Below are 19,687 nucleotides of genomic sequence, written 5' to 3' on the forward strand. Positions count from 1 at the left end.
CTTATGAGTATGGTCTCAAGTTGCCTCCATTTACCTATAAAAACCTCAATATGATCCTTCTTTATAGATGAGTAATATTCCACTGTATCAAACTACCATATCGTTTTTGTCCATTCTGCAGTTGATGGGCATTTGAGTAGTTTCCAAGATTTAGTTATTACAAATTCTGCTGCTATAAACATGGGTGCACATGTTCATTTTTGTCAATGCTACTTGTTGTAACCTGAACAAGTACTTCTAAAATAAAAATGTGCATTGTAGTGGCTAGTGTTAATTTCTTACTCTTGTTTTTTGAAATTCTATGTTGTCACTATCTTTTTGTCTGTTTCTCTTTTTAGAATAAAATAATACAGAGCTTTAACTGACATTGGAAAATATTTGAATTATGACAAATTCGAAGAATATTATTATGCTTCCATGATTTGAAGATTGGGATCTTCATAAAAAGGACAAATACTCAAATTATAAAAAAAAATCACACAGATTTTGTAGACTCTCCAACTTGTAGAGATGCTTTGGTTCTTAACCATTTACATACTATACCTATGTTTCCTAAGATGGTGTTTATCAGCCATGCAGAGAAAAACACAGATAAAAATTCATACAAAGATGAGTCACAGACAGAAAATCTACTGGAAGCTGTTAGGAATCAGGAGCTCAGTATTTCTACCTGTGTAACACTAATTTAAATTAAAACCTATAAGATCAAATGCTTACATAAATATCAAGGTACCATGGTGTGGGTTGATTACCTAGTTATCGACCAGCCATGAAAAATACTTACCTTTTGAAGATCTGTGGTGTCATATTCAAACTCTATCCAGAACAGGTTAAATATGAACTTCAGCTGGCAGACACACAGAACATGACAGAATTCTCCAGCTATGGAGTCAGCAACTCAGAAAACTGTTTCCCTCTCTTCAACAGCTCTGAAATACCAGGAAAGTTAAGTGACCATCAACAAGCATTTCCTAATTCTGGAAATCAGCCAGATGTGTAATACACCTGAATATCTTTTTTGAACTAAAGAAAACTACTAAAGTTTGATAAGTCACACAAGGTCTCTGGTGTTTTGCTAGGGGAGGGCATCATACTCAAGAGCATATAAATAAGAAAGAAAGTCTCAGGGAACTTATACTCCGACTTTGATTATAAAAAAATTATGAAGATACTCAAATAACCAGCGGTCTTGAGATGTCTGTCAAAGAGCGCTCAGGAATGTCACATTCGAACGTAGAGGAGAATCAGGGAGTGACAGAGTTGTGTTTTATTCTGTGTTTAGTAACTGACACAGTAAGTGTCACTACACTTGGAGAATCTCTTACACATGTTTGTCTGAGGGTCCACAGCTTCCCCACAATCATGCATCACAAAATACTACTCCTATAAGATACAGGCTTGAGTTTGCAAAATTATATTGATGAGGTGTGAGAATGACAACAAGATATCATGATGCTAATGGTAAGGTTTTTAGAGGTAAGGGAAGGAATTTAGGAACAGAGAGTGTAGCCAGATGTGAGCTTTCTGCCCAATCCTTCTGTAAAACTCACACTTCTATAAAAGTCCTTTAATTTAAAAAAAAATTATAAAACAACAACTGAAATTCAAAATTGCATTTGTGGATCTCTGAAAAACTGTTGTATTGAAGTAATCTGGACCCTCAGGAGAAGATAGTGCCCGGCCCCTGGAGATGAAATTCGGGGGAGGAGAATACACAACTTAATCTAGATTTGCAAAATCTGATGAATGTTTATCTGCTGGTAGCTGCTTTAGAAAGGATAGTTACTAAAGAGAAAGAGATAAAATGGGGGGATATAGAAAGTTTCTGTAACATACATTGGTGGTACACACACTTGCAACACACACACTGTATTTTTACATATTCTAACATCGTGAATTAGTAAATGTGAAGCCAAAGTACAATTTATAATCCAATAAAGGTTAGAAATGCTGAAACCTTTGCTATTCATTTGCGGGTTCTGGCTTGAGTTAAAATAAATCATGCCTGTTGATTTTCCAAATAATTCCAAAAGAACCCTTTCTTAAAGTTTGATTCATTTTATGCATTTCTTTATTTATTGTTTTTCTTCCTGAAGAGTCGCTGTAATGATCTCAATGGTCTAAAAGTCTGTGGAACCAAGCAGATAACAAGCGATTGTGCTCATGGTGATGGAAAAATGGTTTTCATTAGTTTAAATCTCTTTTCTCAAAAATGAAAAATAAAAATACACACAGACACATACGTGTGTGTGTGCTTAAAGTAAACTGGGTGCAAAAATAGGTCAATAGAAATTTGATGTCAAAATCTGATGGAAAGAACCAAGATCATCTCTGTCCAGTTGAGACCCAGTGAAGCAATATCTCCTGAATGGATGAAGTCTTTATATATGTGTCGTGGGTGGGTCTAGAGATGATGGGCACATACAATAGCAAATCAAAGGTGATGATTCATTCTGATCACGAATGTCACCAACCAATAGACTGGCACCTTCCATGGCCTGAAGGAGGAAGCCAGCATGTATTTAGAAAGCTCCATAGATAAATGAATATTTGATGGACTCTATCCCTTTGGTGGATTCTACTCAGTATTTGGAGGGTGGAAAACAGACCCAGCTAACATCATCTGTACTTGCTTTTCACCTGAAGGCAATCCTCATATCTCAAGGTACACACAGGTAGATCTTGCAAAGAAATACCAATTTTAGGGGTTTGAGAAATCAAGATTTCTGGTGAGTTTTCCCAGGAATTAATAAGCTTAAGAAGGCCACGTAAAACACAACAGATCCCAGAGCCTCAAGGTTGAAATTTTTTGTTACAAATTCTTTTGAAATTGTTGCCGGATTCTAATGATTTCACATTATCAGTGGCTCAGAAAATGCATACATGTAGGAAGCCCAAAAAGGGTTGAGTATAAATTTCATCTACATGTCAGGAGCAGGCTCAGGGATCAGAGTTCCGTTCTGGCTCGGTTACAGTGACTCAAAATGCTAAATATCGCATGTCATGTCTCACCTGAGAAACCTCAAGTGGCGTGCACTGCATAAATAAAACAGAGTCCACAGGAAACGAGGTGGAGACACTCGGTGATGCACAATTAAAAAGGATGTAAAGAGCTTGCAAATCTGAGTGCTATATTATGAGCATCATAAACAATTATATTTTTATGCAAAACCCTGGAACTTTTCAGCATGGTACAGTCTTGCGTAGCTGGAGTTTTGAGCACAGGAGACCATAAGGAGGAAAAGAAAGATGTTTCTGTCAGGGTTGTCTACAATCCTGGAGCTGTTTTGTCTTAAATAGCTGTAATTCCCCATCGTCACTTGCGGTTGGGAGTTTTCTGTAAAATGACATAATTATGATAGATGATGAGCTCAAATGGTACCTGAGGCTGGACGCAGTTGGAATTAATCTTTGTGGCTGGTGTGAGGGAAATACAAACTCAGGCGTGCTTTTTCTGAAAATCCGTAGCAGTCATCGGCCAAGTGTTTGTTACTGTTATTTGTGATTTCCACAGTAACGTGCTATTCCTCTTGACTCCTAGGTTAGACGTCAGACCTAAGTGCGTAGGTTGACAATTTGTTTTTGAGTCCCCTTTATCTATTTGTGCTCTGTTCCCTCTCATTGGGATAGTATGAGATCAAAATTGTCATATAATTACCCGTGGCTTCAAAAACATCTTACCATTTCATGGTTTCTGAGCTCCGTATTTTACTAGAGATTTATTGTTTACCACACAGCTCTTAATCTAATCTTACTGTTTTAAAATTTGCTGTTGAATTAGCAGGATATAATATAGTAAATTTTTTGATTTCCTATTAACTCGATTTGAAACCCCATATTGCTCTCACCATCTGGTTTTGAGTGATTTTACTCTATTCTGTTCTGTTTGATAGTATCAAGTTTGAGGGTATAGGCAACTACTTTGAAGGCAATAAGATTCACTATGATGCCCATTCTGGTTTGACTATTATCTTCTTTTGAAGCCCTGTAAGGTCTCCAATGTTTAGGTTTTATTGGTCTTGTTCTGTACTGTTTTGTTCAGTTTTATTATACCTGATGATATAGGCAATTCTTTTTAAGATAGCAAGAGGCATTATGGTAACCATTGTTGACCACCTTGTATTCTGTTTTTACATCATATACTATGTCCATCCTTTTGTTTTGACTGACTCTGCTTTGTTTTGTCATATTTGGTTTTACTCTCTTCCAAAAAAAGTAATAAGAACTGTGGGAGTAATAAAACCCAAAAAGTGTAAATGTTACTGTAAAAAAGAGAGGAAAAGAAAGTGCTCTAAAGGACACAACTGCAAGTGTGTTTAGGTGTGTAAGACAGATGACCATATTACTCAGTTTTTGTTGGATCATTGAACACAACTGTTTGCAATCTCACTGTTTGAATGTCCACTTTGTACGCTTAATTTTGTAACTTGATCAACTATTTCTAAGATGACAATCTGTAATCTATTAACTAGTAATTTACTTAGTTTTTTTGAAATTCTATATTACTTATACCCTTTTACTGTTTTGTTTTGTTTTCTCTTTAAATAAAAAAATTGTTGTTGCAGCAACTGATAATATAACATATTTGTATAGATTGGGATATTTTTAATTCATCTCTGCACAGAAATGAAGTCCTACTGGACAGATATCTGTTTGAATTTCAGCTTTATTTCTGAAATCTGTATCCATTTGTGATTTCTGGTAAGTAGTTTTCAAATTCCCAATATCCATCTGACAATACATGATAATTTTGTGGTGAAACTTTAATAATGCTGTAGAGGATTTTTTTTTTTTTCAATCTCATTTGATTCTGTGTGGACATCTATTAAATTCATAATTAACTTATATGATTTATGTCAATAATAAAAGAAGAATCTCACTATGATTCAGACTATGATTGGGATTTGTTTGTAGGTTTTTAAATTTTGTTTTGTTTTGCTTTGTACCAGGAATAGAACTCAAATCTTGTGCTTGCCAGGCAGGAAGTTGTGCAGCTTGCGATATTTGTAACATGACAGAGATTCTTATATTTGTTTGTTTTGGAAGGAAAAAGTTGCTATCTGCCCTTGATTGTCCCTCAATAGAACACTTAAATAAAGATGCATTCTTCATTAGAAGATGCTCGGAGAACATTATCTAGAACCCTAACACACTGGGCGACTGAGGCAGGAGGAATTCACCCAGGAAACAGTGACACTCATCACGGGGTGTCCCCTTGAGTGCACTGGGAAGCAGCCTGCAGATGAGAGCACCGTTTTGGGTGGATCTGGGATTTTCCGAGCCTTTGACCTTGCACTGGGCTGGATGTTCTGTCCTCTAGCTTAATCTCTGCAGCATCCAGTTCTGAGGCAGAGCAGAGTTTGCCTTCTAGGATCTCCTGCATGGGGAGCCATGTAGAGTCTCCTGCCTCTAATCCTGGACATCTACCTAATAAATCCTCTAAGGTCTTCATTCCACTGTTGAGGGGCATTTGGTTGCTTCCAAGATTTAGCTGTTACAAACTGTGCTGCTACGAACACAGGTGCACATATATCTCTGCAGCATGTAATCAGCATGTCATTTTTAATTTTTCTGGGAAAAAACCCAGAAGGGGAATAGCTGGATTGCATGGGACTCCAATCCTAGGTGTTTGGGTTTCCCCCCCCCCCCGAGGAATCTCCACACTGATTTCCACAGTGGCCACATCAGTCAATGTTCCCACCAACAGTGGAGAAGCATAACCTGACCAACTACTTATGCAATAGATTAATTAGTGTTAATTTCCTACTATTTTTGAAATCCTGTATCATTTCTATGCTTTTTTCTGTTTTTACTTTTTTTATTTAGAGAAAAAATAATTTTTGAAATAATATAGAATTTCCAACAGCAGTAAAAAATTAGTTGGTAAGTTACATATTGTTATCTTAGAAGTAATTGTTCAAGTCACAAAATCAAAGGGTAACAAGTGGACAATCAAACAATGAGACTGCAAACCATTCTGTTTGATGAACTAACAAAAACCGTAGTGTGGTTATCTATCTTGCACACTTAAACATGCACACAGTTATATCCTTTAGAGTACTTCCTTTCCCCCTCATCTCAGTATATATTATATGCTTTAGATCTTATTACTCTGTCAGTTTTTATTATTATTTTATATGCTAAAAGACAATATGATGTTTAAAAATGTGAGTCTGATTTAGTTCACTAATGAGGCTAGTCTCAAGTTGCCTCCATTTACCTATAAAGGCCTCAAGATCATCCTTTTTATAGCTGAGTAATATTCCATTGTATGAAAATATCACATCTTTTTCATCCATTCTGCAGTTGATGGGCATTTTGGTTGTTTCCAAGATTTACTATTACATATTGTGCTGCTATAAACACAGAGGTGTACATATCACTGTGACATGACCTTTTCAATTTTTCTGGGAAAATACCCAGGAAAATACACATGCTTATCCTCAGTCCCTGCCCCTAGAATATTCCATTTGAGGGGACTCTCTGGACAGCTTGCTACAGGAGGGGAAGAGCTGGATTGAATGTGACTTCTAATCCTAGGTTTTTGAAGAATCACCATATGTTTGACTTTTTAAAATAAAAAATAAATAAAATAAATCCTGTTGGAAAATTACATATATTTTATTCTTTTCATCTTAAAAAAAATCCTAACACAGATGGAGTCAGAGACTTTAGTTGAAATGGACTCACCCAGATGGAGCAGGTCAACCTAATCCTGTCTCCTGAAATTAACCCTTCAGGAATCTAGAGATGCTATGAGGAATCTGTTCACATTTTCAAAAAAGAATAATACCACAAGCCTCATTTCTATGGGTTCATTATTACCAGACTTGAAAAATATCTTGTATGAGCTGGTTTCACCTCTTTAGAGAACACTTTCTGCCAGTTGCAATGTGGCTATGTCCAGACTCAGAATTGTCATCATTAGAAATGAAAATACGCCTCATTTTTCTTGTATCACGCTTATCCTCAGTCCCTGCCCCTAGAATATTCCATTTATGAAAATGCTCATGAACCAGAGGGCATTGCTATGTCCAGGCTGTTTGCTTGGACTCTCTGGACAGCTTGCTACTTGTGTCGTGAGGTCCATGTATCCTTGTAGTGTGAGATAATGTGATTACAAACAACAGGGCAATTGCCCCTGCAAAAGAAAGTTCCAGAAAGCCACAAAGGTATGCTGTGATGTGTGGTCTTTAGTCACAGATAGCAAACAAACAAAAAAGAAACATTCTTTGACCACGGATGGTCATTTCTGATATAAAAACCTAAGTACTCTTTGCAATTTGTAAGATACCAGATCATTGCTTCTATCTCTGGCAGTTTTATAGTCTGCTTTGGATACACTTTGGATTATACATTTGAGAGGTGGCTGATCTCAGTATATTCACATCATAACCTGCTGCTTAGCGGGGTGATGGGTTTGATTTATTAGTTTTTAAATAAAATATCAAATTTGCTTTTATGTAAATGCATTCATTTTTAATTTATGAGACTTAAGCATATAGTATCACTTAGTGTGAATTTTACACACGCACCAAAAAAAGGTTTGTTAAGATGTTTTTCTGAGTTTGGTGGGACACACCTGTAAACCCAGCACTCTGGAAGGGTGAGGTGGGAGGATTGTAAGTCCGAAACTTGCCTGGCTCAATTTACCTCCTTAACAAAATCATGTCAAAAATAAAAGTATTATTGGGCTGGGGATGTAGCTCAGAGGCATAGCACTTCCCAGAAATAGGACGGGTAGCGGGATAACCAAGAGACTTGGATAATCAAGTGTCTACAACTGCCTGGTTTTGACCCATAGCACTATAAAAATACAATAAATTTGCATATGAATAATCAAAGAATATCAGTAAGAATTGGTTATGTGTATGTGATATGAACACATAGGATAAGAACTGTGCATATATGGGTTGGTAGTACATGCTTTAAAAACAAGTTACTAATGTATGCATGGCTAAGAATTCCTTATGCATATATGACATGAATTCACATGTATATGAGAACTGCATGTGAGTGAGAACAAGAATAATATATATGTATGAGAATTGGAAGCCAGGCGTGGTCATACAGGCCTGTCATCCCAGCACTCAGGAGGCTGAGGCAGGAGGATCATTGGGAATTTGAGACCAGCCTGGGCTACACAGTGAGCTCAAGCCTGAACTGCACAGTGAGACCTTGTCTAAAAAAGACAAAAAACCCAAACCAAACAAAGAACTGGGCTTACAGCCATATCCCAGCTGCTGAGGACCTTAAGGTAGGAAGATGGCAAGTTCACGTTCACCCCGGCCAATGTCGTGACACCATGACTCCAAATACAATGACAATAAAAAAGAATCCAGTGATAAAACAGGTCTGAGCTCAATCCCCAGTAGCACGGATAAATCACATGCATATATGTGACCGGAAGACATGGATGGATGGATCAATCGATAGATAGATAGATAAATAGATAGATAGATAGATAGATAGATAGATAGACAGACTGACTGACAGACAGATAGATAGTTGCATACTGAAGAATCGAATGCCTACATATTACTTGGATATAACCAAGAATTCTATGTATATATGACACAATCACATATATGTGACATAATCAGATGTGCATAAGGAATAAATGTGACTCTACGCCATGATATAGTACGTAAAAGACCAAGAGACACATATATTGGATTGACACATTTTATGTATGAATTACATGTGTGTACATATAAGTCATGGTTAAGCATAAATATTTGATGAGTATGTATGATCTATACATACATGTGCATAAAATATGTTATATAAATGCAAATATATATGGCACAAATGTATCTATGGAGTAGTTGTCAAAGTTTATGTATTGGATATATGCATAATGGGCACATGTATGCATCCCTCTCTGCCTGTGTGTGCCTGTGTGGGTGTGTGTGCGCCTGTGTGTGTGTGTGTGTGTGTGTGTGTGTGTGTGTGTGTGTGTGTACTGAATATGCTAGTTTTATGCAAACAAAATCAAACCCACACCTTGGAGAAACTGACTCAGGGTTACATTTTGGGATGCACACTTCATGGGTCTCAATTCTTTTTAGGACAAAATTCCGTAACGTATTTCAGCCCTGGATGGTACTGCGGATTATCATCAAAGAACATGACAACTTACTTATGGAGAGACCTTTTTCCCTTTATGCATTAAAATATTCGGAAATTTTGAGCAATTCTCTGTTGTGAATTGTTTAAGTGGAAGTATTTTTGTACTATTTTAGTGTATATAGTTTCTGTGTGAATTGTGTCTCTGCCTCTGTGTGTGTTAATCGTAGGAGTGGAGTAGACTAAGGAGATATAAGTAGATATTTTCCAAAAAGCTATAAGCACTGGAAACAGAATATATAACCTTTTAACAAGTCTATACGATACATGCCTCATTTTCTTCTGCAAGGGAGGTATAGATAGCAAGCAAAAGTGATTTCATAGCTAACAGCAACAACAACTCCAAAAAAAGTTTGATGATTGTATAATAGACACACATAGGAACATGTGTGTCCTACACATGTTCTGTCCCATACATATATCAATTAAAACTTGAAATTATGAAAGAAAAAAAGAATAACATCATTTTTATGGTTTTAGGTTTATTTCTATTTAGGGAAGACATTAATTTTCTAATTGTAGTCAAAAGTCTAATTGTAGGCAACAAAGAACTCAAAAGCAATGATTAGAAATCAACACCGGGCTTGATTCTCACTCAATGCTTTGGGTCTGGATTGCGAAAGCACAAAATGTTATTTTCCCCTAGGACTGAAAATGCACAGGAATGCAGGATTTTCCAGAAAAGCACTTTGTACTTTCTTCTCAATGAATTTGCAGAGTTTCAATAGCAATTACACACTGACTTCTAATCTGTTCAATATTTGTGTTATCTGCAAAATAGTAATCTTCTAAGAAAGATGACCCACAGGCAGAAGGTGAAGGGGGTCATCTGCCTTCCTCCCTCACAAATCTTGGACACATTCTAACATGAGGTTAAGCTTTGTTCTAATTCTTGGTGATGTAATTACCTAAAATAACCCAATTTTTTTTCCTGTTTCAGCACTGTCTGGGGAACAATCCGACAGGTTCTTAAACTGTGATATAATTTAAGTATTCAAACAAAATTACTTGGAAGCTATAAATTGTGGACAGAAAAAAGGAGAGGATGCTAGTCACACAGAAATCTTATAGTTATTTTGCATTTAAAGGTAATCTAGCTCACTTTCAGTGTTCTAAATATTATGTACAAAGATGATTTTATGATTGTTAAATTTTATGGTTTCCTTCTACAAGTCTTATATTTCTTTATAAATCTAGGGAGATACAAATGATGTATTCTATGCATATCTTACAAGGCTGAGCAATAGTGTTTGGAACTGGCTCTTACATGAATCTAAATACTTTACTCTCTGGAATGTTTCAGACCAGTAATGATAGTGCAAACATGAGTTTCTATTTTGCCAATTCAGTAGCATAAGTTTTATTTCATTTGTAATCACCTTTACAGATTTCCCTGCGTATAACAACACTGACATAATATTGCTTTGTACACATTTTTAGTGGGATAGCTTCTCTTTCTTTTTAAAGTCTTTCATTTCCAAACATTTGTGATACCTAATTACTAGACTCATATGGCATATTGGTATACTTATATATAACATTGTGATACTGCATAAAACAAGAAGCTAGTCTGAGAAAATAGTTTCAAAAGAATTTCATTCCGTGGTTGCTTCAAAAATTTGAACATTGAAAAGATAAATGGATATGCAGATATTTAGGCAGAAGATGGATAGATCTCCAAAGTCTTTGCTTTCTAAAAAAATCTAAAATAGTTCAAATAAACAATTTTTGAAAGAACATTTTTAAAACTATTGGTACAATCATGGGGTAATATTAGGAAAAATCATACCCTAGTTTCTTTTAATCATAGATACTTCTTTGGATGGTTTTACTAAAGAAACAAAAACCTGGACTAATTATAATTAAAACCATGAAAAGCGTTCCTTTATTAAGCAATACTAAAAAGCAGGTAATAGGGACTCATTTAACATTTCTTGAAGATACCCAGGAGTTTTGTCCATGTATTGATAAATTTGTATGTATTGAAGGTATACAGTGTGATATTTTGGTATAAATAATGTTGATAAACAATTATCATGACCAAGATAATTAGCATATCTATTGTTTGACATTGTTAACCTCTGTGTGCAGGTGTGTGTGTGTGTGTGTGTGTGTCTGTGTGTGTGTGTGTGTGCACATGTGATTGCAAGCGTGTGTGTAAGCAACACCACTTAACATCAAGCTTTAGCAAATTTCAGTTGCAAACTACAGTATGTAGTCAGTATGCTGTAAATTAGAAGCCCAGAAAATACTTTTTTTGTAATTGAAAATGTGTAGCCTTTGAGCAAAATTGACAAATGCTCCCTAATCTGCCAACCCTTAATAAGTAAGGAATACCCTTCGTTCTGCATTCATGTGTATCCTAATAGTGTGGATTTTGACCCCAAAATTAGGATGATGCAGTGAATATTCCCACCAAGGTGATTCAAGGTCATGCAATCACGGGACTGTTATGTATTTGCTTTCTTTTTTGACAGGCATTCCTTAGAGGTGTCCATAAAAGGCTTCCTCCCCCAAAATGATCTCAGCCTTTGCTCCAAGCTAAGCAAAGCTGGTGCTGGCATGGGTGACACCTTGCCTGGAGGGGCCAGGAGAAGTGGAGAGCGCTGTGATCACCTGGGAACGTACCCATCCCCGGTCCTGTGCTCACAAGCTCATGACGTGAGGAGCTTGTGCTGTGATGCTCAGATGCAGGCAGCCTTAGCGCATCTGAGGGAATTCTTGTTTGGGCCTTCAGCTTTCATGGCCAACGTGTATGTTTCTGTTTGGAGGTCAAGCACCAGTAACAGCGTCTCTGCGCTCTGAGAAACACAAGGCAGATAATTACAGAACTTCACTTTACAAACGCCACTCAGCAGAGGTTTCCCTGCACGGTCACTGTGTCTGGGCTCTGCCTCTCTCTCTGTTGCTCTGTCTCTCTGTCTCTCTGTCTCTCTCTGTGTCTCCCTGTGTCTCTCTGTGTCTCCCTGTGTATCTCTGGCTCTCTCTGTCTCTCTTTGTCTCTCTGTCTCTTTCTGTCTCTCTGTCTCCATCTTTCACTGTCTGACTCTGTCTCTTTATATTTCGGTGTCTCTGTCTCTCTTTCTCTGTCTTTGTCTGTCTCTGTCTCTCTGTGTGTCTGTCTCTGTGTGTCTGTCTCTATGTCCTTGTGTATGTCTGCCTCTCTCTCTGTCTCTTTTTGTCTCTCTCTGTCCCTCGCTGTTACTGTCTCTCTGTCTTGGTCTCTCTCTCTATGTCTCACTGTGTATCTCTGCCTCTCTCTGTGTCTCTTTCTGTCTGTCTCTGTCTCTCTTTTTCTGTTTGTCTCTGTCTCTTTCTGTGTGTCTCTCTGTCTCTGTCTTTCTGTCTGTTTCTCTCTGTCTCTGTCTCTCTGTCTCTGTGTCTCTGTCTGTCTCTCTTTCAGTCTATCTGTCTCTGTTTCTCTATCTCTGTCTCTCTGTCTCTCTCTGTCTATGTCTGTCTCTCTATCTCTGTGTCTCTGTCTCTGTCTCTCTCTCTGTCTTTTGCTATGTCTCTTTCTTGGTCTGTCTATCTGTCTCTCTCTCTCCCCCAGACCCTTCATTTCTTAACTGCTTGCCCAGTTCCAGTTGAAATGGCTCTGTCAAAGTTTCCTGGGCATCCGTGAGTCAAGCCTCTTCATGTGGCAGTAACTTGTGGATGCAGCCTTTCAGGAAATCAAGTCAACAATTACATAAATGAAAGCCTTGCAGCTCTGCAAGACCAAGGATGTTCACAGACAGCTCAGGGCCTTTTCTTTCAAGCCCAGGATTTAAAAAAGAAAAAAGAAAAAGAAAGGATAGACTCTCTTTCTCCTCCTCCATCCCTCCTCCTCCATCTGCTCCTCCATCTCCTCCTCCTCCATCTCCTCCTCCTCCTCCATCTCCTCCTCCTCCATCTCCTCCTCCTCCATCTCCTCCTTCTCCATCTCCTCCTCCATCTCCTCCTCCTCCATCTCCTCCTCCATCTCCATCTCCTCCTCCATCTCCTCCTACTCCTCCATCTGCTCCTCCTCCTCCTCCATCTCCTCCTCCTCCATCTCCTTCTCCTCCATCTCCTCCTGCATCTCCTCCTCCTCCATCTCCTCCTCCTCCATCTCCTCCTCCTCCATCTCCTCCTCCATTTCCTCCTCCTCCATCTCCTCCTGCATCTCCTCCTCCTGCATCTCCTCCTCCTCCATCTCCTCCTCCATCTCCTCCTCCTCCATCTCCTCTTCCTCCATCTCCTCCTCCTCCTCCATCTCCTCCTCCATCTCCTCCTCCTCCATCTCCTCCTCCTCCATCTCCTCCTCCATCTCCTCCTCCTCCATCTCCTCTTCCTCCATCTCCTCCTCCTCCTCCATCTCCTCCTCCATCTCCTCCTCCTCCATCTCCTCCTCCTCCATCTCCTCCTCCATCTCCTCCTCCTCCATCTCCTCCTCCATCTCCATCTCCTCCTCCATCTCCTCCTTCTCCTCCATCTGCTCCTCCTCCTCCTCCATCTCCTCCTCCTCCATCTCCTTCTCCTCCATCTCCTCCTGCATCTCCTCCTCCTCCATCTCCTCCTCCTCCATCTCCTCCTCCTCCTTCTCCTCCTCCATCTCCTCCTCCTCCATCTCCTCCTCCCCATCCTCCTCCTCCTCCATCTCCTCCTCCTCCATCTCCTCCTCCATCTCCTCCTCCTCCATCTCCTCCTCCTCCATCTCCTCCTCCTCCATCTCCTCCTCCATCTCCTCCTCCTCCATCTCCTCCTCCTCCATCTCCTCCTCCTCCTCCATCTCCTCCTCCTCCACCTCCTCCTCCTCCATCTCCTCCTCCATCTCCTCCTCCTCCATCTCCTCCTCCCCATCTCCTCCTCCATCTCCTCCTCCTCCTCCATCTCCTCCTCCATCTCCTCCTCCTCCATCTCCTCCCCCATCTCCTCCTCCATCTCCTCCTCCTACATCTCCTCCTCCTCCATCTCCTCTTCCTCTCCATCTCCTCCTCCTCCATCTCCTCCTGCTCCTCCTCCTCCATCTCCTCTTCCTCTCCATCTCCTCCTCCTCCATCTCCTCCTGCTCCTCCTCCTCCATCTCCTCCTCCATCTCCTCCTCTTCCATCTCCTCCTCCATCTCCTCCTACTCCATCTCCTCCTCCTCCATCTCCTCCTCCTCCTCCATCTCCTCCTCCTCCATCTCCTCCTCCTCCTCCATCTCCTCCTCCTCCATCTCCTCCTCCTCCATCTCCTCCTCCTCCATCTCCTCCTCCTCCATCTCCTCCTCCTCCATCTCCTCCTCCTCCATCTCCTCCTCCTCCTCCATCTCCTCCTCCTCCATCTCCTCCTCCTCCTCCACCTCCTCCTCCTCCATCTCCTCCTCCTCCTCCATCTCCTCCTCCTCCATCTCCTCCATCTCCTCCTCCATCTCCTCCTCCTCCATCTCCTCCTCCTCCATCTCCTCCTCCATGTCCTCCTCCTCCATCTCCTCCTCCTCCTCCATCTCCTCCTCCTCCATCTCCTCCTCCTCCATCTCCTCCTCCTCCATCTCCTCCTCCTCCATCTCCTCCTCCTCCTCCACCTCCTCCTCCTCCATCTCCTCCTCCTCCTCCATCTCCTCCTCCTCCATCTCCTCCATCTCCTCCTCCATCTCCTCCTCCTCCATCTCCTCCTCCTCCATCTCCTCCTCCATGTCCTCCTCCTCCATCTCCTCCTCCTCCTCCATCTCCTCCTCCTCCATCTCCTCCTCCTCCATCTCCTCCTCCTCCATCTCCTCCTCCTCCTCCATCTCCTCCTCCTCCATCTCCTCCTCCTCCATCTCCTCCTCCTCCATCTCCTCCTCCATCTCCTCCTCCATCTCCTCCTCCTCCTCCATCTCCTCCTCCTCCATCTCCTCCTCCTCCATCTCCTCCTCCATCTCCTCCTCCTCCATCTCCTCCTCCTCCATCTCCTCCTCCTCCATCTCCCCCTCCTCCATCTCCTCCTCCATCTCCTCCTCCTCGATCTCCTCCTCCTCCTCCTCCTCCTCCATCTCCTCCTCCATCTCCTCCTCCATCTCCTCCTCCATGTCCTCCTCCTCCATCTCCTCCTCCTCCATCTCCTCCTCCTCCTCCATCTCCTCCTCCATCTCCTCCTCCTCCTCCATCTCCTCCTCCATCTCCTCCTCCATGTCCTCCTCCTCCATCTCCTCCTCCTCCATCTCCTCCTCCTCCATCTCCTCCTCCTCCTCCATCTCCTGCTCCTCCATCTCCTCCTCCTCCATCTCCTCCTCCTCCTCCATCTCCTCCTCCATCTCCTCCTCCATTTCCTCCTCCTCCATCTCCTCCTCCTCCTCCATCTGCTCCTCCTCCATCTCCTCCTCCTCCTCCATCTCCTGCTCCTCCTCCATCTCCTCCATCTCCTCGTCCTCCTTCTTCTTCATGTTCTTCTTGTTCTTGTTCTTCTTCTCTTGTCATATTTTGTTTTGTTTTCCTCACCTTCCTACCCCACTTCTTCTTTCCTTTATTCTCTCCTCCTTTCATTTCTGTCTTTCTCTGTTTCTTTCATCTTTTCTTCCTTCCTTCCTTCCTTCCTTCCTTCCTTCCTTCCTTCCTTCCTTCCAAATACCTCCCTCTTACTTATTAAACAAAAGCTAATACTAGCTTGAAGGTTAGTGGGTATAGAACTTTGTGTAATTTATCATGTATTAAGTCAACAGAAACCCTGTTCACAGTGACATTGCTTCTATAATCCACAGTTACATGTTGCCAGTGTAACAGAGAAGGTCTCAGAGCTCAAAACCATGAGAACTGCATACAAAAGAGGGCTGAGGTGAGAAAACATCACAGAACAGAATCAGATTTCAATCAGTTATAGCCAGAAGACAACTGTGCTTGTGTGTAATTATCTGACAGCGTTGAGACACCGGGCCGGACAGCCACTGTGATGATAACAATCACATTTAGATAAACAGGATATTGATAGGTAGCGGGTCCTTTTCACACACAGTAAAAATAAGTTTTTCCTTACTGCGTTGAGCAGTGTACACTTTTTTCCCCTAAAGTCCCATTTCCTGGTGTTTATTTGAATATGATTAATTTAGAAACCCTGGGAAAGAGATGGAAAAGAAGTCAAGATAGAGAAAGAAAAGAGAGAGACAGACAGACAGACAGAAACAGAGAGAGAGAGAGAAAAGAGGAGAAATATAGTCACATCAAACCCATACTGAAATATCTATGGCTTGTCAATGTAATTGAGCCTCATATCAGCTGTTCTAAATGTTACATAAAATCATGAAACAATTATGAATGTAACATGAATTACTTTATATAGTTATTAAGCATTATTAAGTAATACTGATCAAATATGCTATGCATCTCTCCAATATTTGATGGATAGACTGACAGACAGATGTTATAGATCTATAAATTATACAATGAATATGTAGATAATGATGTAGTCAAAGACACATTCCCATTAATCCCCCTAAAAATAATTCCCTTAAAGTGTCTCCTAATGCAGTTTTCTGTTAATCTAAACATTAAATCTATTCTCCCATCAATCCTAGGATCTGTTGACATAAATATATACCAGAATAAGTGTGCATATGGGTGAGTGACTTTTTCTATTTTTTAAATTAATCAATCAGGAAAAATCGTAACACCAAGCATGGTTCTGTATATTTGCTGATTTGTAAACAGTTGGTCACGTTTCCAAATGTTTCTCTTATTTCCCAAAAGCAAAACCACAATATTGGAGCATAGACACTCCTATGATATTACCAGTTCATACAATATCATCCTTGCTGTGTCTGAAAGCAAATAGTTCCTACCTATAAAAATTTCCCACCTGTAAAAAAGTTCCTACCTATAAAAAAGTTCCTACTTATGAAAGTTCCTACCTTTAAAAAGTTCCTACCTATAAAAACTTCCTACCTATAAAAAATTCCTACCTATGAAAGTTCCTACCTATAAAAAGTTCCTACCTATAAAAATTTCCTACCTATAAAAAATTCCTACCTATAAAAAGTTCCTACCTATGAAAGTTCCTACCTATAAAAAGTTCCTACCTATAAAAAAGTTCCCACCTAGAAAAAGTTCCTACCTACACAAATGCTGCAGGCTATCCTAATATGTCACCCATTGTGCACAATTCCTGTATTTTATGAGTCACCAGCCCTGTAGAATTAATGTGGGATATGAAATGGATTTTTTTCATATTTACTGTGGTAGAACCTACATTTTTTCAACAAAAAAAAAATGTAAAACTTAGATAAACATCAAGAAAACAAGGAAATGTTTTTCCCACTGTAACACTCTCAAATAATTAAAAAGAGTTTGTATTTTGTCCTCCTGTACTCATAGTTTGTATAAGTTTGAACAGGTATAGATGGAACAAGGGATGTTGACTTGGGCTTAGAAATTAAGACTCCGACATATATGATCAGATACGGAAGTAACTAGGAAATATTTAAGTATGTGAACACACACAATCTAGTGTTCTATACACAGCAATATAATGATGGCAAGAAATTTATTTATGGATGATTTCAGGTAATAGAATCTTACAAGGATCATAGTTAAGAAAGCAGTCAGTTGCTAAGATATGGCAAATACAATCTTTCAGAAAAAGAACAAGAAAATATGTGGAAAGAGGTCTTTATCCCATAGCCTCACTGGCATTTATAATTATTTGCTTTCTTTATGATAGCCTTGTGTTAATAAATGATAATAACTGAGAAGTGGAAAAATAAAAATTTAAATTTTATCAAGGCTGTTATTGAAAAAGAATTGATAACATATTTAATTAACTTAGGTATTAAATAAATAATATAAGCTTAAAACATGGACTATAAAGTAGCAATTTGAATAACATTTATGTAAATAGATCAACTTTTATTAGTATAGAAAAATAGAGATTTATACTCTAGGCTTGGTATTTTCCTTGTAAAAATCTTAGCTATCTTTTGACAACTGATTTAAGTGATTTCAAAAGAGAAAGTTCTTGGCCATGTGTTTCTATGCTTGCAGGATATAAAGATTCAATCATTTCATGAAATAACTTATCACCAAGTCCTTTAATAACCTTGGAAAACACTCCCATAGAACAGTAAGACCTGATATCTGTGACCACCCAAGTATATTGAATGTACTTGCAAAGCTATGTTGAAAACCAAAGTGATTTTTGAAAACTAAAAATTGCATACTATACAGAGAATCATTCTAAGTTTTTATGTGGCCAAGAGATAAAAAGCACTTGATTTTAGTGTTTTAACCATAAAAGTGATAAAAATCAGATTACATTTAGGAAGAAGTGTACTTTTGAAATGTAATAGCATAACTCTCTCCTCCTCTCTGTCTCTCTGTATCTCTGTCTCTGTCTCTCTGCCTCTGTCTCTGTTTCTCTTTCTGTCTGTCTGTCTTCCTCTCTAAATTTTCTATGCTGCTTGTAACTGAATTGAACTCAAGTATGAGAAGCCAATATTCTAAAATTGAGCTATCTTCCCATCCAATTAGCATTCTTTGCCTACATGAAAAAGACACCATTTAGTAGATTTTTTCTTACACTGTTTCTAAATGGTAAAATTTTCTTCAGTCCTATAATTTTAACTGCATTTTACATATAAGACAAAAAGATGGACCGGTTTCTCATTTCGATGTATGATAAAGCTTATGACATAAACTTTCTGCCTAACATATCTGGAAATTCCACTCTGAATATGTTAAATGTTGTACTTGGGCTCTTTCATTATAATCATTTACAACATTATGTTATATTATTTCATGAATATTTACCTTTATGTCAATAATGATAGATTCATAGTCAAGATATATTCATAAAGAAAGGAAAATAAATATCCGTTGACAGTAATCCACTGAGAAACTGATGTTTATGGATTTCTGGGAACAAAATTCATCCTGTAGACACTGATAATATTTATAGAGATGTAATCTCTTGTAGACTACTCAGTTTGATTAACTTCATGCCAGGAAGCAGGGAGTGCGGTGATTACGTGTGAAATTACAAGATAAGTCATTTATATTTGCTATACCGAGATGATTTTTCTTTGATTAGAGCAATCTCAGGTATAGAAGTTCAGATTAATCAGGGAAAATATTCATGCTCTGTAGACTTGCATGCAAGCCTAAATTTACCCTCTCAAGACAAGTATAATGGCCGTGGTCTCCAGTTAATCAATTATGAATCCTTATCCCAATTCTGGTTCTGATCAGTACAAATGAGATCATTTATGTCGCATATATTTGAAGTTATTTTCTTTCTTGATGACATCCTGAAATAGTGCATTTCAGTTGGTTTCTCTTTTGGTAAATGGTGGAGCACGGAACACGTTCTGTATTCCTAAGCAGCTATGAACTCATGATAGGAGAATGTCTCCAAACCACATAGATGGATTGTATTTTGGAGACCACAGTTGTTAAAAGATCATACCAGGCAGATTTGGGGCCCAATGCAATCACGTCAATAGGTGGGGCTTTGAGAAGATGGCTGGAACAAGAAAACTGTGTTTTCTTCTCTCACAGCTCTTTGAGAATAATTAATAACTGTATCTTTTCCCCTTCTGTCTCAGTATAGATGCATGTATGTATATACTAAGGCGATATTTTTCTGT

This window comes from Cavia porcellus, unplaced genomic scaffold (genome assembly GCF_034190915.1).
Source record: "Cavia porcellus strain 051 isolate PalLab524CR breed Dunkin Hartley unplaced genomic scaffold, mCavPor4.1 scaffold_33, whole genome shotgun sequence".
NCBI classification, from domain to species: Eukaryota; Metazoa; Chordata; class Mammalia; order Rodentia; family Caviidae; genus Cavia; species Cavia porcellus.